This window comes from Saccoglossus kowalevskii, chromosome 19, assembly GCF_978046115.1.
Source record: "Saccoglossus kowalevskii chromosome 19, keSacKowa6.1, whole genome shotgun sequence".
NCBI classification, from domain to species: domain Eukaryota; kingdom Metazoa; phylum Hemichordata; class Enteropneusta; family Harrimaniidae; genus Saccoglossus; species Saccoglossus kowalevskii.
In genome coordinates this window covers 12,621,930-12,645,674 of record NC_140659.1, presented here as the reverse complement: position 1 = coordinate 12,645,674, position 23,745 = coordinate 12,621,930, and the positions used below count along the sequence as shown (strand labels likewise).

The window sequence follows — 23,745 nt, the reverse complement described above, 5'->3', positions numbered from 1 at the left end:
TACTATAGATGGCGCTCTAACTATTGACCGCGACACTATGTAAAGACATTCGCAATTAACAATAATGCACTTATAACTAGGCTCGTAGTGAAATGTCTTTTCTAATATCAGACTGTAACAACATACCGATGCCATTAGTTGACACCATTCTGTCTAATTAGCATATTATTTAAGTAGCACAATTATAAGTGTTGGAGTGCATATCAAGTAGTTTACATTGATACCATTGTACTCACCATTCATGTCAGAGGCCATATACGAGGCCTGGAAACCAGTATACAATTCGGAACCATCCTAATAAAAGACAATGAACATGGTATTGCTTGAAGACGCTACAGGCGAGGGCAGGTATTGGCCGCAAAGTGACGCCAACAGTTGTGCCGTGTTGTCTTCGTCATCGAAAACAGTAACGGCGTCGTACGCACAAAATAAGTTCTAATAATCCTGCCTGAGACCCCACTGAAGTTCAAATGCAGTGAATGACAGTGAAATTACCTAGAACAGAAAATAGTTTGTGAACCGCTTTTTTCTGCATGGCAGCCTGAATGTGAAATTTAGACTAAGGTAACTATGGGCAACGTGTGACATCAACAACATAGAAAACGTGTATTCAATAGTTGCTGCATTTATCATCCAGTGTAATTTAAAATAGGCATGTGAGCAACTCTTAAGAAGGCCTTATTTAAGGAGTTACTCCTCCCCCATCTTAGAGAAAAATACAACCTATGGTAATAACAAATACAGATTAAAGCTGCAAGCAGCATTGGCGGGGTCCAAGCAGTATTGTCAGACAAGTTATTTGCAGACACTCATTGAAATGACGTGTTGATACCAATATCCCTGCATAATGAAGTGTAGACATGTTAAATATTTCTTTATATTCAACATCAGCATAACCATGTGACTGATAACAATTTGGGGGTTAAATCTGGGTGTATTGTTTATGCATATTTATGAGGTTACATTGTCATATATGGCCATTTCTTATGTCAGTTACATCTTTTGTTTGATGCCATAATACTAGAGCTACGGCAAGACCAATTGCTACTTTAGCCTCTGAACTCAGCTTGCTAGATTTTACAACAACCGTCCCGGGTGACGTCGATTTTTTTTACACACAAATACAGCCTAGTATAATCACGGTATAGTGTTGACTCGGTGAACCTTCTGCCCAATTATGTTTTGTTCAGGAATAAAATCATATCTGAAGAAGAATGTTTATTTGTTCTTAAGAGCCACTGTCTGAGAGAATCAGGCAGATTTGAAAAAAGTCGGAAGATGGGGGTCGGCGGATTTCTTTTATATTCTGAGGTTTAAGTACATCAAGGGTCCCTACTGCGAAAATAAGGTTAAACATTTCTGATCATAATTATCTTCATACCCTTTTTGGGTATCTTCAAAACCTCGCATCTCTCAATTTATCGTCATATTCATAACCCCTTTAAAGTAATTTAAGAGTTTGGGATTCAAATGCAATTTCCAGGGCTTAAAATCTAACCCCTCTTATTTACATTCATGCAAACAAAATTTAAAACAAAGCATGGAAAGCTTCCATTTTTGCAATAGGGGTGTTGCAATTTTTTGCATTTTTCAAGAAGCGGAAACAAGCAAAATTTTGGCAATATTCAAAGCTGTATAAGAACAATGGCCCAACTTTTTTCAGGCTGATTTTTTCATAGAATGTGAACCAAACATATGTCAACCCATTACAAGTTTCAAATCCGTGAAGTGTCTTCAGCTCTTTTGTCAGGAGCTGCTTAAAATTCAACCTTTTCAAGGAAACATGACATTTTGAAATCTTGTACATGGTGCCAATGAATTATAATTATGTGTAGTAAACCAAACATAAGCATTTGAAAAAAAAAACCACCTTACACCAAGAGAATGACCTTAAGAAATTCTGGCAAATATAATTTCAGGGATTTCCATCTGTTTACACCCCTGTATCAAAAATGGACTGCCCCTATGTGATAATGTACATACAAGTCATAGATTACTTGTACAACACAAAACGGGAATATGATAAGGAAGGCATATAATGATAACAAATTAACTTAAATAGTAATCCATTGGTACATGGACTTTATAAAAACATTACAGGTCTTAGAATAAACCTCTAGGGTCGCACATATCACGTAAATACACAACAAATGACACCATGAAGTTTTAAGAACAATAATGATTACAATAAATTTCTGTCAATTTTTATGTCATTTCCTTTATGGTCTCAACTGGCAGGCGCAAATATTTACATTAAAATCAGTTTCGATTTCAGAGGAAGAAGGATAGGGGATTGCCCCCCGGAAAAAAAACGGGGGAGGTAGGCCTAAAGACATAACCCTCCCCCAAAAAAAAAATTTGCATGAGGTAAAAGCAACTCCTGAGAAAATTATTTATGTTTGTTTTGCTCCTTGTTTAAAAAAAAATAAAAGTTGCCTTTGCTGAGCTAAGATATTTGCAATTAGTAATCAAGAAAGGTAATTAATTTAGTAAGTATTTTGTTCCCTGTTTTAACATTTCAAAAATACACCTTTATTAAATTATGAACAATAATTACATTGTTATATAAAGTGTATCATTTGGTGCCATAGGAGAGTGTTCTTAACTTGAAATGTCAAAAATGGGCTTAATGGATTTTGCAAACTAACCCAGGTAGATTGGAAAGATCAATGTATAAGACGACTGATAGTTAACTATAGTTATACTACTTTTTGTCTCGTCCCCATTGTTCTAACTATGTTTCTTACTTTCGTTAGCGGACAGTTTCAACCTAATTAATTATGCATTCTTGTTAACGGTACTGTTTTATCAATAGATTAACAAGCCGGGACTGTTAATAATGAATTGGTTAATTTAAATATTCATGAGCACAACAGGAGTGAAAAGCTGATTAACATAACAGGTGGCCACTGAATGAAAACAAAGAACAAGGTGGAATTTTCATTTAATTATTTAAATACGCAATGACGATTATACGATACCTTTTAAAAACGTATTTCAAGTTTCATATTTCCTTTTACAAAATTCACAGACACTTGGGAAGAATCGGTTATGACAGTGGTATTAGATTTGTCTTCGTCTGTTGGGGTGGTGGATATGTCATGCGTTTTCACAGTTTTCGGTTTGGGTTGCTGCAATGCGTCTGACACCGCTTTCGTCTGCTCGTCGCTCGTCCGCTTGTAGCTTCTAATTGCTAGACTGGAGTGACCCGTTCTTTCTGCTATAGCTGCTCGTCAAAATTTTGCCGGAATACAATGTATCAATATGAAATTACAATAGCTTGTAACAGTCCACCTCATAGCAATGTAAAATATCAATATATTGTTATAGTACGTTCAATCGTTCAGCTTTTTTAAAACACGCCAAAGCCGTTTGCATTAAATCTTTATCGCGTGAAATGAATCCGACATATCGTGCCAGTGAATATAATATTTAAATGGTATTCCACCAAACAGTTTGCATGAAAAAATTGAGTTAACGAGTAGTGATTATTTTCAACATAAAGTTATGACTATTTCTCGTCAGCGGGGAAATCGAACATTGCATTACTAAAGTGCAAATTCTAATACGTACCTTTCCTGAATGCCCAGTATGGTAACCTTTTATACCAGCGATATCAGTCATCTGCTTTGCTCTTTCCACTCATTCCATGTTTTGACGCCCCATTTTGTAACGCTGCGAGTTGTCTGGTTGTCTGCGTGACTGCTGGTATTCGGTAACTTTTTTGCTGTCAACTGGAGGCAAAAAACGGAATTCTTTCTGTATATCGCTCAGTTTAAAGTCTTCGGCGTCGTCCAAATCAATTTGGGACAACCAGTTTTCCAAATCCCAGCAAATTCTTGAGCGGACATGATTCTGGCGGATCTCCGGAGTTCACCCAACAACGTGCTACACTGTTCTCACAAATAAGCACTAAATTCACGTGATCGAATGTTTTATATGCAATTCTACGTGGTCCAATCAGTGTTGGTTATGGTAATACAATAAAGTCCACTGTTGGTGGATTCTATTGTTAAACAAAACAAACTCTGCTGAGTAAATGCCGATTGGCTAGAGCTTTTCAACACATCTGTTATAGCCAATGAGCACGGCTGATAATTGCGGTTGACTACACCTGGTTTAGAATTGCGATTTACACAATAGCGCTGTGAACATCCGCCATGACCACAGGATTTAAAATAAGCCGTGCAAAACTCGTCAAATTCGCAGTATAACTTCGTTATACTACCCCTCCTCGTAGATTAACTTTTACCAGACCGAGGCTCCAAAAGGAGCCGCTATTTCCCGTTAATCTACTCGTAGGGATAGTATAACTATCAGTTAATACACACGTATGCAAAGCAGAATCTAATTAAGTTCCAAAATTTTCCCTCGACAGAGTAATGACTGAGTGAAACCTTTGCAATCGCCATTGTTAGGCCTAGCATATTTATACCTGAATACTATCAAATCATTTTAGCGACGATGAAAGAAACTAACAATTTTCATCATCTACTTTGCAAGTGTTTCAGTTTACAGAGTACAATGTTTCTTTCAGTTTACGTAGTAGCGGAAGTACACTGCTGTATGTACTCTTCCAGTTGTTTCAAAAAGCTAACTCTTCTAGACAATGGTCCTGCATTCTTTATTTTAAATTGTTCACATATCGCTTTCGAGTCTTTCAATTCGAGCGATTTCTCCAGCGTGCGATTTTCATAGAGATGACATAAGCTCATTCCTCTGAACATAATTGGATGTTGCAACCCCAGTTCTTGGAAGAGAAGATCATGCATATCAAGGCGTTTGCTATCAGCATCATACATGTCATCGTCGTCCTCGCTGTCATCAGGCTTCTGGTTACTCTGCATTGGGTCAGCAACAGGCAGATGACTTCTTCATTTAGCCTGCTTCTGCTTAGCTGCAAGCCTGCTAAGCCTGGCACTTCTCGTTGGTGTTCCTCGGTGTCCATATGGTTTTTTCAGATCTTTGAAAGATGTGAATGTATGTATGCATTCTTCCTCTTCACAGGAAAATACTTGCTGGACATGTGAAGTCTCTGGAGTGGAATGTCTGAGTGTTCCTTTCTGCTGGGATGTCACTTCAGAATAAGAAAGGATAGTCATGTCAGTAAGTCCCTAGTTGTATTGACGACTTGCAATGAACTTGCCAGTTGTTTTCTCTGGCCAAGTTTACCTCAGCAACTGCTACCCTACAACCCTTGGTACCTCCGTGGGGAATCCAAAGCCTTCTTTATGTTCTCAGCAGTCACCACGTCATTCTTTTCACTGACATAGCGCCTAATATGTGCTTTCATTGGAGCAATCTTTCTGTCGCAGATATCCTTGCCAGACTGGGGATCAGATAAATCGTATCTCTTCACGGTTATACCTGTTCTGTTGCCAATGCCAGTGAGAGCGAATAGAAGCCGCCCATTGTGGTAGCAACCTGCGTTGTCACTCTTGAGGAAGGCATTGACAATCTTTGGGTTCAGTTGCTTGACCGTGGAAAGGACATGTTCAACAATCGATGCTACAGCAAACCAATTCTGGGTGCATGAATTGAAGACATGTACAAAACACTCCACTTGAAATTTGCCATTTTCTTTCGAAATGACACAAGACACATGCCAGCTTCTTCCTCTCTTGCCAAAGAAGTCAGCCATTTGCTTACGAAACTGCAAAGGAAGAAACTTCATCGCCCAATCCATGACCAAGAGAATACTGGATTCATTTAGGTTGTTCAGCACGTCATTTTTGGCGCACTCCTGATTTGATGTTCGTGCAATGTGCGCTTTCCAGGCATCAATGTCAGATTTAGCTTTGTCAAACTCAAACAACATGCGTTCCTATTCTTGAGGCGAAAGAGAAGAACTCTGGATATTGTTCCTGATACTGTCCATAATCACATCTAGTGTAGTACATCGCTCACAATTAAGTGTGTGGTTATGGCTGCGTGTGAGGAGAATGTATCAGACTTGTGGTCACTAAGAGCATATCTGAGACAATGATAAGAACATCCATCGGTAACGCTTGAAGTTAGACTTCAAATACAGTTTTGAAGATTTCGAATCGTGTCCAGTCTAACAACAAAACTCATCATCATCCATTATCCCGAAGGCTGGTCAGCATGTCATCTAGAGTATCAAATGCACTGCCACCCTTTGTCAGATTTCTGTTGGCTTGTTGAACATACTCGTAGTACCCGTTACTGGATGAGCAAAAGCTTTGATATTGCTTTATGATTCTACTCGGAATTGTTATTCTTGTTCCATCATCCAGTTTCAAATCTCGTGTTCCGAAGGCAACATCTTGAAGGTAATGGGATATAGATATGAAATCAATGAAATTGTCTACCTTTACTGTATTCAATAGACTTCGTTGGATTGTTACTTCGGGTGGAGGCTTTCCACTTCCTACCTCAGATGCATGTTTTCGTGCAAGGTAAATGTTATACTTGCTTAAGCCAGGAATAAGTTCTTGCAACTCTGACTTAAAGAAGTCATTGACAAATATAGACAGAATCCAAACTTTCTCTTCAGCTCATATTGGTTCATAGTTCATTATATAATTCAGAAAATGAATTTGATACATGAATAACTGACAAACTAAAAATTCAATGTATATTATTTAAATAAAAAGAAAAAGAAACATATGAATGAATATACCTCTTAAACGAGCAAGGTGTCAAAAAAGCTAGATACCAGGAGCAGCTAGGTATATGTAATGGAGCTATATGAAGTTGTACCACTTTGATACACTAATCACGGATGGCAGCCTCTCTTGACCAATAGTCAGGTCATGGGTCAGGTCCCTCAAGTTCAGCTGACCTGTGATGCCTGTGTAGTATCTGTGACCATGTGCAGCCCACATATTGTTCGTTGCCGTGATAAAGAAATACATGTTGCAACACAGTGTACTCCAGAAGACAATGCAGAGTCATTATATGAAATCATGGGTCTCTCTTTCTCTCTGTTTCTGTCTCTGTCTCTCTCACTCGCTCTCCTCTGTTTCTGTCTGTTTCTGTGTGTGTGTGTGTGTCTCTCTCTCTCCCTCTCTCTTGGTTGCATCTCGGTGATTTACAGTAACAAAATAAAAATGAATTATGAGTTACACTTTAGTCACACCCATTTTACCTATACACGAACAATGTCTAGGATCATCGTTCTTGTTGCAGATATGATTCAAAACATGAAATATAATAATGTTGAAGGAATAACATAGGCCTAATAATATAATATTTGATAGAATCGGTCAGTCATGGTAATAGAAAAGAAATACATATCAGCTGAAAACTACACTTATTCACCATTTTGAAAAAAATGATCTACTTTAAGAGGCTGTAGAGCAAAAAATAAAAGACACTCCACGAATTTGAAACCTGGAATGACCTAATCTAGGTTGCCCATATCTCCCACATAAAATTCAGCTCAAAAAAATGTGGGCCATTTTTTTATAGCACTTCAAAAATAGCCCCAAAGGGCTATTTCCCAATTTCTTTAAAGTCAGAAAAATCGCGTCACCCCTACTGAAAGAATGGAATGATCCAATCATTTCTGCAAATAATGAACTATATAGCCTGAAAGGGAAATTCTTGAAGAAGCCAACCTATCAATTTCAAATGATTTGGACAAGATTCAATACACTTAAATTCATGATGAAAACAGTACGAAATTAGAAATTTGCCAATTATAGCGGTACCCCAAAACGCCATTTTTAACTGGTCGGGATAATAATGAAGATAATTATGATAAGAAAATTCTAATACCATTTTTGTTAGTTTAAAACTAAATCTATTAAAACCTCAAAGTATGAAAGAAATTTGCCGACCCCCATGTTCCACCCCCTGCCTGATTCTCTCAGACATGTGCTCTTAAATGCCACCGGCCCATTTCACAAAATACATAGAAAAATAAATACGTAACTATTCTTTCCTGAGGTCAAAAGTCACCCGTGGGGGTAGTTTTAGATAGACACCTTACTTGGGCTAATCACATTAGTAAAATTAATAAACAGATCCGAATGAAATGTGGTATTTTATATAGACTCCGTCATATTCCCCCTTAATGTTCTTTTGCTTTTGTACTTCATTTAATTCATTTATACTTCCCTATATCACTTATAGCATAGAGGTTTGGGGTAGTAACTATTCAACGCATTGAAATTGTTTATTGGGTGCCCACTAGTATATAGTCAGTATAATGTTGTTTAAGCCACTAAACGAATATTCAGCTAATCTTTTTTCACAACTATATATTCTTAATATATTTATAAACTCTTAGTCGCTACATTCATTCATAACCATACTTATCAAGATGCATACCATTCATTGTGTGATTATAATTACTTTCGACCACTTGAACATCACCACGACACGAGACAACAGCGCCAGCAACATTTCTATCTTGACAGAGCTAACGTCGGGACAGTTTGCTAACTACTTTACAAGAGCAAAAATCAGTATCCCCCTTCACATACGATCAATACGAAATGTATCGAAATTTAGAAAACTTTTAGAATTACATTTATTGCATGAAAATAATTGTTATTTAGCCATTATTCATTTAATTATTTATTTCATTCATTTATTCACTTACTACCTAAAATACAAGTCCCTCACATACTCAGTTTTGTTTACAAAGGCTAGGCTCAGACTAGACTAGCTATAGCTATTTTCTGAAGTCCTTTCCATCCAATTTTGTATTTGTTACTTTTTACGTATAAATAAACGTATTAATATCATTATAGATATGAATGGATAAGCTGAAAACTAATTATTATGTAAACCAGGTAATTATTAATGTAAAAGCTCTGACTAATAATATCAATGTACCAAGTGACTAATATTGGGGATATTGATAGCAAACCCGGAAAATTATGATTGCCAGCCCAATTAGTTTACAGTTTAAATTAATGCTCACCAAGTTTATTTTTTCTGTCAAATTATTTTGTAAAATAAAAGGTTATTAATATACGTATATGTTCATTTCAACCAACAAATGTTATTGAATAAACTAGTGCTAGATTGAATTAGTTACGTCATCCAGTTTATGTAAGCAGGCGGATGACTAACCGATTAATAGACATTTCCTGTGTGAGAAAATACCCCCCCCCAAAAATCCTAATATAGGCATGTGAACTTCTACTTCGATTATAATTTCCAAAGGTTTAACTAGTGGCGAAGATAACGATTGTGGGGCATTCATTAATCTATACTGGTTTAAAGAGAACTAGCACGAATAGTTCCAAACTGTCACTGTCATTATCATTGTCAAAACTCAGGGATAAGCAATGTCGTTTTAAGGCATCAAACACAACCTTATGTTGAGTTCTCGTAATCTACAAAAGCCATGTTGACAGGAATACCTTACTCGTTGGTTTTCATGAATAATATATGCACCAAATTTGAATGAAAACTGAGAAAGCCAAAAGTACGAATAGGGAAAAAGATCACTAGCAGTGGGCCATTTTACATCTATTCGATAAACCATTGCATTCATGAAATATGAAGCAAAGAATGAACGTTTATGGTACAGAGGGATAGGAAATTACGGACCCACCCTTCGAAATTTGTTTGTAGGGGACTAACACTTACTTTCGAAGCATAGTGTTATAGTATCTGCATTGGTATACAGATTATACAGGAAGTATTTATTCAGTATCAATTTTCTAAAATATATCATTCTTCTAGTGTGTAAAGATGAAGACAGTGATAAATGCCATAATTTATGTTTACAATTTTTTCATCAAAGCTACACCAAAACTCTGTTGATCGTCACTCCATTTTTTTTCCTCAGCGAATCTAGATTTGTTCATAACATCTTCGAATTCTTCCCAGTTCCATTTTATGTTTAGATTTTCTGGTTCGTGACCATAAATCACCTCCACTTTATTTAAATGTATCTTCAAATACAAACGACCTGTATACGGAAAAAAAAGTTTGTAGATAAAAAATATTGTATATACATATATACATGGCAGGTTTGATTGCTACAGACGTAATTCACCGCAGAGCAATTTAAACACACAGTATTTAAGCGGTACAATGTTGTTATTCACCTGAGTTATAATGCCCATTGTTATTTTACTACCACGAAACATTATTTTCAAAAATACTTTTTTGGGGCATTCCTATGATCAATATCTGTAATCTTATTAACAGATCAAATACATGACATGTCAACATCGAATGCATTGAATCCTAGTTCAAAAATGATCATATTTTAATAGTCCATGCATAAAATAATACTTGATCAAAGATTGGTATGTATTTTTGTGATGATGTAATCGAGAAACATGCTATTTGAAAACATAAATCATATACATGGAACTGACGGAGAAATAGTTTGCACTTAATACGAACACACACTTATTATTCGATACCCCATAAGATTTTTTTTCACCAAATTATCAAATATATAATGGATACTCACGTAGGTATACGACTTGTTCACATGTGCTCTGAAATCCAATCCTAATATATTGTGGTCTTTTTATGAATGTATCCATATTCTCACTCATAACATATTTTGTGTCTATACGAAATTTGTCCATATTGAAATCTGCTCCACATTCTCGGAGTCAGCAAATTCGAAATAAAGTTACCAAAGGTAACGTGTGAGTAATTTCTAACTTGCTCGTCTTCGATTTGTTTAATATCAATGCCAATCAACAGTCTATCATTAAGCAAATAACACCGAATAAACGGCAAGGTAAAGACTATGTCTAATTATAGTAAATACGTACTGCGTGCGTGACTCGAACCGGCGCTCGCGTACGGCACCTAATCGCCTAGCTTCACGCCACTACACGTCTTCCCCTCGGCCACCGGGGAACAGTCTATCATTGCTCCCTGAGAAATTGAATTACAAGGTAATACATTATTGCTGTAAATAGGAAACGTGTAGATTGTATTAGATTTTATTAGACAGCGAGATTAAAATCTAGTTATGCATTTTATATGATTTGCATAGTCATTTGCATACACATGACAAGATGATGTCCCACAGTATTTTGATATTTTCGATGAGTTCACCCATGACGTGTAATGGCGACAAAATTAACAGAAACAAATAAATTATAATAACTGTACTAACAACAACCTAATGATTTATCATACGCCTAGCTCTGTAACCGGTGGCACTGAGCGGTAATTTTTTTTATATACAATTGATCAATGAAAACAACAATGTGTTGAAGGTGCGAGAACCGAAATATTGGTATTTTGTCAATAAACTTATTATTTTACATTAGGTTTAAGACGCTGGTAAAAATAGGTCGGCTAAAATAGCGCTTTTGCGTTCAGAAGCAGTTTACCACCAGGCGCTGTAAGTGGTACATTTGCAGTACAATGCGCACAGACTAAAATTACGTGTTTTTTTCTAAACTCATATTATTTTGAACAATAATAGTGTGTGTCTTACCCATTGCGTCATTTACTTGCGACAAAAACGATTCCATATTGTTCATCGGTATATTACCGAAGCTGTTACCAATGAATAAGAATTGTGCCATTAGATACACTGTAACACACTTCACGTAACGTCACATATTCTTATGTAATATATATTTTTGTTGGGTTTGGGGTTTCGACAGTATATTGAGATAATTTTTAGGAGATCAAGTGTAAAAGTTTTCAGACAATCTGAAATAAAGTTACTTAGTGTTTGTCCTTGTAACGGCACACATATATTATATTTATGATTAACCTCAGACAGTATGTCAGGATATTTCTTCTTGGTATGTGAATCCCTGTGTATATAACACAGTATCAAATTCCACAAAATGATACTCTAGTAATAAAGGCAACTGAAATAACGTCCAATCCCTCTGAATGTAACGCCACATGGAATTGCCCTAAATATTGCATAAAGGAAAATGTTCATGAAATAAGGTTAATATTGTATGATTCCAGGTGACATAACGTGCAAAAATTGTCCATTTCAGCCAACTTTTCAAAAATATCATATTTCTCAAAAACCGATGATACATGAATTTTTAATTGAACATAATTTCTAGTATTAAATTTTAGTGGATTGGAGGTATGTGCAAATATGTGCCTTACGATTTAACGATAAATAATGTGTTCTAGGTTCTTCGTCCAATGAGATATTTCTGTGTGTAAAGGATTTTCAATGCTAATTTATGCATGACGTGACAGTTTAATGAATATTCATTAATTTCGTGGTCGATATATTCTAAAAGGGGCGATATATATACATATATATATAAAATGGGAATTAACGACTTCTATTGGCAGTCAATACAAAAGAACGAACACATTTGGAGAAAAGTAATGATCCTTGTGACAAGTTGCCATGCCCCTCAAACTCGTAGCTGGGTAACCATGGCCGTAGTTGCTTCCATTGTAGGAGTTAGTATTTATGTACCTTAGTTGTGTATGTTATTTTGAAGTGCTGAGTTTTGTATTCATTCTGGTGTTGACCTGTAAATCTTTTTCATCTCTTGCAGCCACTAATCAGTCAAGGACTTGGACTTGCAATTCACCTGTTTCCAGGGAAGTGTCCTTTGCAACACGATATTATTCATACTAATGATTGTATTTAGGTTATCATCAAATGTTAACTTTTCACTGATTTCAATTAAAATATCGACCAATAGTAGGATTTGAACGGGCAATCCCCGATTTAACAGCCATCTACCATACATCTCTCACACCCGCTCTTCCACGAAATAACAAAATAACACTTATATTTGAAGTATGCATTATCTTGTTTTATGTATTATAATACATTACTCACTAGCGTACATACAGTGTTTTCTGAAAACACTGGGAAATACACACAGTAAATGTTCATTTCAGCCATGAATACTCTTTTTATTAACCGTGTGTCAGCAGTGCGAATCACTCAATTTATCCGAGTATAGTTTTTTTCAAATGAATTGAGAAATTCTCAAACGCAATTTATTTCACCGCTCACCAGATAAAAATGTTAGAGAGCAGTGGATGTGATTGAAATGGTTTTCTCACGAACGTACAAAACCTTCTATTCATAAGTCACTCAGCTTAGAGCATCACTTCAGCAAACGCCAATTTGTTATGCGAAGTAGCGTTGCACAGTACTTTCATTGACGTATTAACCATTTTTATCCAATGTTACCTGACGTCACAGACATCGTTAGTTAAAAAAACAAACATGCACATTGATTATCTAATTATTATTAGCCTATTTCTGTTTTCTTTGATTTGTGGTAGAGGAGATCTGGAATAAATCAGACCAAGCAAAAACCTCCCCGGAATAAAAACCTTGTTCAAGCCATTCTAATATAATCTTACAGTGTCAAATGCTACATCAAAATCCAGAAGTACGAAAACACAAACATTTTAGTTGTCAATATTCACTAATATATTACTTTGAATAGAGCATTCTGTGTACTATGAAACTTTTTATATGCTGACGGGATTTATTTCTTCCCAATAAGTGACAGTACTTGAATGGAAACTTTGTTTTTAATAACACAAATAGAATATAGAATTGTGGGATATAATTGGATTTTTCTGCCATAGGAACCACTTGTAAACTATTAAAACCAACTATTTTTGATAATTTTCAAGGACGTTTTGTGAAAACACTTTGGTCGGTGACAATATTTTAGAATTCTGAATACCTCAACTCGATAAACTAATATATTGCCATTTTATCGGTCTAACGAAACTGTTTTCCAATAAAATATATTTACCAACGGTTGGCTAATAGACATTTTTACATGCATCTGATGATGTTCATTATAGAGGATATCATTTGTAAGGTTATTATTTAATATCTGGATTTACAACAAGCAAGATTGAAATAGTTGCAGTATGTTATGTATATCAATATAATATCCCGACAGTGTCTACATAGGTATATGTATTGTAGGTACATATGCACACTTTCAGGGCAGTTTTGCTAATATTGGGTATAACAACATTTGTTTTCAACTATAATTCTCTTTGTCTGTGATTCCAGTTTAGGAGACAAATACGTATTTTACTATACAAATTACTTATAGTATGTAGTACATAGTTAAGGTCCAGTAGGTAGGCACATAGTTAAGGTCCAGTAGGTAGGCACCTACTGGACCTTAACTATGTATTGTTGTTAACTACAAGCAATTATACATGTATTGAAAACTGTATATCTGATAAATACATCCAACATTATTTCAATCTAGATGTTAATTACTAACTAACTATACTAACACATCAAATTCAATACATATTAAAGTACGTGTCATAATAATGAGGCGTTAAGTCGGTACATAGATGTCTACGTTTCATTTATTTCAGACGACATGCATTATATCTCAACGCTGTAAGGTATTGATTGAATAACCAGTAAACAGTTGGAATAAATACATAATTGTATGCTGGAACAAGCGGCTATTAGGTACTTTCTGTGTGAGAAAAAAAGAATTACTGGATTATTTAAAGTACATTCACTAAAATGAACATCACAGTTTATCTGTTTTTCTTGCTATATATAAATATACTGATGCAATCTATAAATATAATACGTACATCGAGCAAAATGAATCAATTAATATTCAGTTCTTTAAGTTTAGTTGTGTTTGCGTTCATACTATAGCGTGGCTTTACCACACTTAACACTGACTGCATTTAAAATAGTATGTTCACAAACACTTGTTTTCACAATGATTTAACAATAATTTGTATTCGTACGAACAACTGGCTTCTAAAAGCAGTATTTATGTTATTATTCCAACATTGCGAAGTTGTATAATTTTGAAATATAGCATAAAAGTGATGACAGCAATGTTAATCAACTATATTATTCAAATAGTTACCATCGCGTAACGGGTGATCAACATAACGACTTCTCGCAATGGATGGTTTGCCGATTAGAAAAGTTTGTTTTTTCATCTTGATTCCCAAGGCATGCCAATGTGATTGCGCAGGTTCCACCAGCATGGTTGACAGTAACATAATCATTATGAAAAATGATACTGATTTATTCATTATAATGTTCCAATCTGTTGACGAGACAAAATAATTGTTATTCAGAAAAATATAAAGTCAACAATTACAATAAGAAAAATAAGTTGAATTTTTTCCATTATTAATGTAGGTCATCAGTCCTACATACAATATGTTATTGAGATGTCTCATACATAAAAATGTTATTTCTCAATTAGCAAAGAATGCAACAAAACTCAGCATAGATTTTTGTATTTGCTAGATTAATATTTATTGTATGACAAGCCAAAAATATGAAATTTATATTTTACAACACTGTATCTTCATATTTCAGTTTGGTCATAAGTGTACGGAGTACTTTAAAAGCTCTGTCTGCTAATTGTTGATGGTCTTGTAGCAACATAATTAATTCCAATGAACTACATTCAAGGCCGATTCCTCATGAATTATTTCTCATTATTTAGAAGCCTACCCCATCTAAATACATTTTTTTTTATTTATAATTTTCAAATATTTCTTATAAAATAATAGCGATTGTTGAGAAAGTCTCTAGAGACTTGTTATATTATAAAACACATCTTTCGCAAAATAAAAGGTAAAAACTACTATTAAAAAGTCCAACAACACACAACCTATTCGCACCCAGTTTGTGACAGCTCATAGTTCAGTATGTGGAGCATTTATTAAAAATAAAACAAAGAATGAGACAAAACAATGGATGACACAAAGTTGTATATCATATCTTTATTATCTCTGCAGATTTTTAGAATGTGATTAAAACGAAGGATTCCATATAGATGTCGGTTATGGAGCATTTGCAAAGTTGATCTGAAAAATTCGTTTCCTCTCTCATCAATCGACGAAACGAAACGAAATTATAAAAAACACGATCGAGCAACTGTACCTTAATGTTTGTTTTAATATTTTGAAATCGTTTTTCAATACAATGTAGGAAAACACCACAATGTTAACAGTATGTTGCCATCAAGGTCTGTATATAAAAAAACAAAACAAACAAAAAACATACGTAATATTATAGCAATGAGTGCGCAAAAACTCGAAGTTAACAACAATGTACAGAAGTAGTTTAGTGTAAACACCATGTATGACATACAAGACAGAAGGCAGCATTTTGCAATTCATACAGTTATCATTTGAATTGTTGTTGTTTTATTTAAAACTAGAATTTGACAATGCGATGGTATTCAGGTTATTTTTAGTAATATGTGGTTGCTGAAATGTGTGACCAGGCAGAGGTTATTTGAAAATATAAAAATGACGAAATATTGATTTTCAAGGTCAATTAGCTGTTTTCTCTGCGTCAATAAATAGTTTGTGTTAAATGCTTATATATGTTAACGTGTATAATAAAATATGGTTGGCACGAAGCTTAATTACATATACTACCTAGCATATTTTAAAACCATATGAACAAGTTGACGGTATTTTCTGCATCTCATTAATCGGAATATATATTTTTTTAACTGTGTCAACAAAAGCATTGACAATTACCTGTTTGAGATTCTTATAAATAAATAAATTAATGAATATTGATGAGATGTTTGGCTTGATGATTCAGATTATTTCATATACGTTAAACGATTTGACGGTATTTTCCGCACCTCATTAAATGTGATATTTACGTCAACATAGATATTGCCAAATATGTGTATTTAACTATATAAAAATATATAGCCTACCTTGTTAACTGTTCTGGTAGAAATGCATCAACGCTCGCTTCCGATTACACGCTATGAAATATGTTTTGTTTACCCGTTTATATTATGATAATTAGATGACGACATAATACGTCATGAAATAATGAATATTGATGAGATGTTAAGCTCGGTGATGCAGATGATTTCAGAATTATTGTTTATTAACTGTCATCAAACACTTTAACATTTTTATCTGGTGAGTGGTGAAATAACTTGCGTTTGATAATTTCTTAATTCATTGCATAAATAAGTAAATTTTGTGATTCACGCTGAAACACGGTTGCTAAAAAAAGTATCCGTGGCTGAAAGTAACATTTACTGTGCGTATTTCCTTGTGTTTTTAGCAAACACTGTATGTATGCTATTGAGTAATGTGTTGTAATACATAAAATAAGATATTGCATACTTCAAATATAAGTGCTGTTATTATGTGGAAGAGCGGGTGTGAGAGTAGTCTGTCTGTTTGTTGTGATAAAATGAATAACACATGGTCATCAGGCTATTGGTCTGTTGTTGATGACAACACATTGTGATACTACTCTCACACACATGTGTTATTATTTAAATATAAAACCAAAACTAAAAACAGCGGTGCTTTGTTGTTGCATTGAGTATTTAAGTATCACGATTCATTAAAATAAGATGATAAGTATTCTATGTTTCACAGATTGCTTGAGAACAACATAACGCTCCAACTGACTCTCCGTTTTGTTTTATCAAAAATTACCACCATGCCTTCAGTTTATGTTGATTGGAATCTGAGGAAGCTGAACAAAACCAATACTCACGTCGTACAAATCTAGAAATCAGCGGGATTCATGAACAAGACGACAAAAAAAACAAACAGATAAATTAACTTTATCGGTTCTGAAAGAAGTGAATTTAGAAATAAAGTAGGCAGACATAGACGTCACTCATCGCATTGGAAAAACAGCGATCCAAACCCAACATGGTACACAACGACATAGAGCTAGAATCGTGAAGTTCAATACTCGTAGTAAGAATATTTACGATCAGCGCCACAAGCTAAAGAACATAATCACCTGAAAGTTCGGATTTACTTCTAGTAATAATATTTTTATTAATGAGAATCTGTGTCCTGCGTCGCGTCAGCTGATGGGGAAATTTAATACTACAAGAAAGGCAGCCGACTTTCGTTTCCTATGAACTCAGAATGGCCGTATTTACATCAAGAAAGACCCACAAGCAAGATTCATTATTATCAAGAATGAAAGTGACATTGCTAAATATTGTCAATGTTAATTCAACATTTACAAAATTTTGTATTTCATATCAGTCTGATATTGATAATTTTAATGTCAAAAATAATACCTTACAAACTAACCAATTTAATGAAATAATTAGCCCCATCTGGAATGAATCAATTTCTGATTCACACATAAATGCTCGATCCCTTGCTTTGATACATTGATACTATATATTATCATAAAATTATAGTTTGTGACTTTCGTATCAGTGTGTCTGTATGTGAGTGTGTGTGTGTGTGTGTGTGTGTGTGTGTGTGTGTGTGTGTGTGTGTGTGTGTGTGTGTGTGTGTGCATCGACATATTTCGACATGTAAATATAAAGTAAAATTGCGTTGTTGTTTTTTTAGCACATACCTTATATTTTGATGTCAGATAAACTGGTTATACAGCCCGCATAGAGTGTGCAGTTATTAACTTGCACAGGAAACAATAGTAGAATATATAGTAGCAGTATTTATGGTATAGCAAATGATACTATGGTCTTTGGTACAATTATTACAGCTAATGAGTGTTAATAATTTGAGCAAAGTAAGTTATGAACTGAAATGAAATACATTACTGATATACACAATTCTGGCAACATCGCCAACAGTCCAGAATATAATCTCCTACGAATACAATGGAGAACAGCTATGTTCATCTTCTTGGAATGGAAAAAGTGCTGTCAATACACTCCACTAGATGTTTAGTATTATCCCATGGTGAACAGTAAGAAGTCATTGTCGTCTTTCATTATAGATGTGATACTTGATTTAGCCGTGTGCAGCTTTTCTTACTTTTGATGCCTGTGGAGATGATTTGATGAATTAACTGTTAATTAAGATACATGTGAACATGTGGTTTTAAAATGACTATACTTCAGACATAAGGAACCGGTATTTTACGATCAGGTTCATGTTTGTGCAACCTTGCACAAGAGCATTTAATAGGGAAAGACTCTGGTCATGTTCATTAACACTAATTTTTATTTAGTTTTCAAAATATTTGATAATCAGATTTTTGCAATTCTTATGTATGACAGTCCACTGCTTGAATAAATTGAAACCATACAATATATTTGTTGTAAGGGTTGCATTACACAAGATATAGCTAAAACAATTAAATATTGGTTTACATGTGTGTAATTTGCATATTAATACAGTGAAACCAAAAGTAAATAATATTGTTTTTGGCTACATGGCTTAACAATATTCTCGCAAAAAATGTAAATACTGCTTCACAGCATGCTACACATTATATACACCAAACCTTTATTTAACTATGACTTTATTTCATTTAAATTTAGCGGGTTGATTTCAGATCTGGAATAGTCCTTTTTTAATCTCCACACTGGAAAGAATAAACGCATGAATGGGCACTGAAAAATCATCTTTATCAACAATAGTGGAGTACTTGAAACATCAACATTGTTCATTACAACTGGAATATGATAGTGATTTGACATTTCATGACATCACTTGATTTTGTTTCTAATTATTGAAATAAATGCTTATTTTACAGCATAGTTAACATGTGTAAGTAATGTTCTGATATAAGTGAACACATATGTAACCAAATATGTAAGTATTTGATGACAATTAATAAACAATAATTCACATCTGAAATCATCTGCATCACCAAGCTTAACATCTCATTATTATTCATTATTTCATGACGTATTATGTCGTCATCTAATTATCATAATATAAACGGGTAAAGAAACATATTTCATCGCGTGTATAATCCGAAGCGAATGGTGTAGCATTTCTACTAGAACAAGGTAGGCTAACACGTATTTGGCAATGTCTATGTTGACACAAGTAACACATTTAATGAGGTGCGAAAAAGGCCGACAAATCGTTTAACGTACCTGGAATCATCTGAATCATCAAGCCAAACATCTAATCAATATTCATTAATTCATGACGTATCATGTTGTCATCTAATTACTGTAAGATGAACGTGTAAAACATATTTCATCGCGAAGCGAGCGTTGTTTTTTACAAGGTAGGCTATTTAATTATAAGAATATCAAATACGTATTTGCCAATGCTTTTGTTGACACATCAATGAGGTGCAGATACAATACCACAACACAATTGTTTAAATGGTTTTAAAATATGCCACGTAGTATATGTAATTTAGCTTCGTGGCAAACCATGTTTTATTATACACGTTAACATATATAAACATTTAACACAAACTATTTATTGACGCCAAAAAACAGCTAATTGACCTTGAAAATCAATATTTCGTCATTTTTATATTTTCAAATAACCTGTGCCTGGTCACACATTTTAACAACCAACCACATGTTACTAAAAATATCCTGAATACCATCGCGTCGTCGAATTCTGGTTTTAAATAAAACAACAACAATTGAAATGATAACTGTATGAATAGCAAAATGCTGCCTTCCTTCTTGTATATCATGCACAGTGTTTACACTAAACTACTTCTGTACATCGTTATTAACTTCGAGTATTTATTACGTATGCTTTTATTTTCATATTTCGACTTTGATGGCAACATACTGTTAACATCTTGGTGTTTACTACAAGTACATTATATTGAAAAATTATTTTAAAATATAAAAAACTAACATTAAGGTACAATTGCTCGATTTTTTTTTTTTTTATAATTTCGTTTCGTTTCGTTTCGTCGATTGGTGAGAGAGGAAATGAACCTTTCAGATCAACCTTGCAAATGCTCTATAACCAACATCTACATAGAATCACATTCTAAAAATCATTATAAAGATATAAAATACTACTTTATGTCACCAAAGTCGGACATAACAAATGACAGATCAAAACCATTATCACCACATTGTTACGTTACATACTACCAACAATTTTTCATTGTACGTGCTACCCTTCCGGTTTTATATGGTGGTATAACAACGGATTGTCGTAACAATGGTTCATGTTGACAACTCACGGGTGTATTTTCGGAATTGTTTATCAGCCCCTCACAAGTAATATGTTAAACTTTTAAAATAAAACAAACGAGTGACACAATTATGAATGCTTTTTTTCCTTGTGTTTACTGTTGATTTGAATAAGGCGTTTCATCAACGGTGAGGAGGGCATCAGTGGTACAATATCCTGAATTATATGTACGCAATTCTTTTTTTACTTGTGACAGCCCAACTGACTTCTTTAACTGCCCAGTAAGAGCTTGCCATAGCTGTATTTTCTCATCCCTTGTTTTATTTTTGATAAACTGGGTGAGAATAGGTTGTGTGTTGTTGGACTTTTTAGTCGTTTTTACCTTTTATTTTGCGAAAGATGTGTTTGATAATATAACAAGTCTCTAGAGACTTCCTCAAAAATCGCTATTATTTTATAAGAAATATTATTTGAAAATTATAAATAAAAAATATCGTATTTAGATGGGGTAGGCACCTAAATAATGAAAAATAATTTATGAGGAATCGACCTTGAATGTAGTACATTGGAATTAATTATGTTGCTACAAGTCCATCAACAATTAGCAGACAGTACACTCATGACCAAACTGAAATATGAAGAAACAGGGCTTTTTGGCTTGTCAATAAATAATAATCCAGCAATTAAAAAAAATATATGCTGAATTTTAATGCACTCGTTGCTAATTGAGTAATAATAATATTAATAATATAATTATAAATTTTATATTTAACAAATTTAGATTGAGGGCGAGATCCACTGTTTACTGTCCACATTTCACAAAATTTAAACAACACTTTATCCCGTCATACGTCACTAAACCACCCATTTCCAATACAAAGTCATTAGGTTCATGAAGAGTGCAAATATATATATGTTATAAAAAACAACCTTATCTAGAAAAGTTTACATTTATTTTTATGTATGAAACATCCCAATAAAATATTGTGTGTAGGACTGATGACCTAAATTACTAATGAAAAAAATCCAACTTATTTTTCATATTGTAATTGCTGACTTTATATTTTTTTGAATAACAATTATTTTGTCTCGTCAACAGATTGGAACATTAAAATGGATAAATCAGTATCATTTTTCATAATGATTATGTTACTGTCAACCATGCTGGTTGAACCTGCCCAATCACATTGGCACGCCATGGGAATCAAGATGAAAAAACAAACTTTTCTGGTCGGCAAACCATCCATTGCAAGAAGTCGTTATGTTGATCACCCGTTACGCGATGGTAACTATTTGAATAATATATTTGATTAACATTGCTTTCATCATTTTTGTGTTCTATTTCAAAGATATACAGTTGTTAGGTTTCAATGATGTGACACACAACTTCGCAATGTAATACTGGAATAATAAAATAAATACTGCTTTTAGAAGTCAGTTCCTCATACGAAGACAAATTATTGTTAAAAACAAGTGTTAGTGAACATACTGTTTTAAGTACAATCAGTTAAGCTAAAATGCAGTCAGTGTTAAAGCGTGGTGTTCGAATTTCATGTAAATAAACAATGTATTTTAAACGCGTTGTATACTTCCCTATGAGTCCCATATCGAACAGGAAGCGGCACGACGACTGCCGCCCAATAAGTATGGTAAAGGCCCGCTATAGTATGAACGCAAAGACAACTAAATTTAAAGAACTGAATTTAATTGATTCATTTTGCTCGATGTACGTATTATATTTATAGATTGCATAAGTATATAATATATATATATACAGCAAGAAAAACAGATAAACTGTGATGTTCATTTTAGTAAATGTACTTTAAATAATCCAGCATTTCTTTTTTGCTCACACAGGAAGTACCTAATAGCCGCTTGTTAACCATCTTCCAGCATAGAATAATGTATTTATTCCAACTGTTTACTGGTTATTCAATCAATACCTTACAGCGTTGAGATATAATGCATGTTGGCTGCAATAAATGAAAGTAGACATCTATGTACCGACTTAACGCCTCATTACTATGACACGTACTTTAATATGTATTAATTGTTATGTTAGTTTAGTTAGTTAGTAATTAACATCTAGATTGAAATAATGTTTGATGTATTTATCAGATATACAGTTTTCAATACATGTATAATTGTTGTAGTTAACAACACTACATAGTTAAGGTCCAGTAGGTGCCTACCGACTGGACCTTAACTATGTACTACATAATTGTTATAGTAAAATACGTATTTGTCTCCTAAACTGGAATCACAGACAAAGAGAATTATAGTTGAAAACAAATGTTGTTATACCCAATATTAGCAATACTGCCCTCAAATTGTGCATTATGTACCTACAATACATATACCTATGTATACACTGTCGGGATATTATACTGATATACATAACATACTGCAACTATTTCAATCTTGCTTGTTGTAAATCCAGATATTAAATAATAACCTTACAAATGATATCCTCTATAATGAACATCATCAGATGCATGTAAAAATGTCTATTAGCCAACCGTTGGTAAATATATTTTATTGGAAAACAGTTTCGTTAGACGGATAAAATGGCAATATAATATAGTTTATCGAGTTGAGGTATTCGGAATTCTAAAAATTGTTTTCACAAATCGTCCTTGAAAATTATCAAAAATAGTTGGTTTTAATAGTTTACAAGTGGTTCCTATCTCAGAAAAATCCAAATATATCCCACAATTCTATATTCTATTTTTGTTATTGAAAAGACAGCTTCCATTCAAGTACTGTCACTTATTGGGAAGAAATAAATCCCGTCAGCATATAAAAAGTTTCGTAGTACAGAGAATGCTCTATTCAAAGTAATATATTAGTGAATATTGACAACTAAAATGTTTGTGTTTTAGTACTTCCGGATTTTGATGTAGCATTTGACACTGTAAGATTATATTAGAATGGCTTGAACAAGGTTTTTATTCTGTGAAGGTTTTTGCTTGGTTT

General features: G+C 33.9%; 2 long non-coding RNA genes across 3 annotated transcripts; one reads left to right on the top strand and one right to left on the bottom strand.

Annotated features, from left to right (window-relative positions):
- Nucleotides 1–14,238: 14,238 nt before the first annotated feature.
- LOC144359905 (uncharacterized) lies at nucleotides 14,239–16,711 on the bottom strand. The gene is made up of 3 exons (XR_014927388.1): nucleotides 16,614–16,711; nucleotides 14,784–14,969; nucleotides 14,239–14,372 (listed from the first exon to the last, which is right to left on the bottom strand). It is a non-coding gene; the product is annotated as an uncharacterized LOC144359905 (long non-coding RNA).
- A 2,858-nt stretch (nucleotides 16,712–19,569) lies between these two features.
- Nucleotides 19,570–22,768, top strand: LOC144350679 (uncharacterized). Of its 2 annotated transcripts, none has more exons than XR_013420299.1 (3): nucleotides 19,570–19,658; nucleotides 21,869–22,054; nucleotides 22,627–22,768. It is a non-coding gene; the product is annotated as an uncharacterized LOC144350679 (long non-coding RNA). The 2 variants fall into 2 exon arrangements; XR_013420300.2 differs by lacking the exon at nucleotides 19,570–19,658 and adding an exon at nucleotides 19,740–19,885.
- Nucleotides 22,769–23,745: the final 977 nt, after the last annotated feature.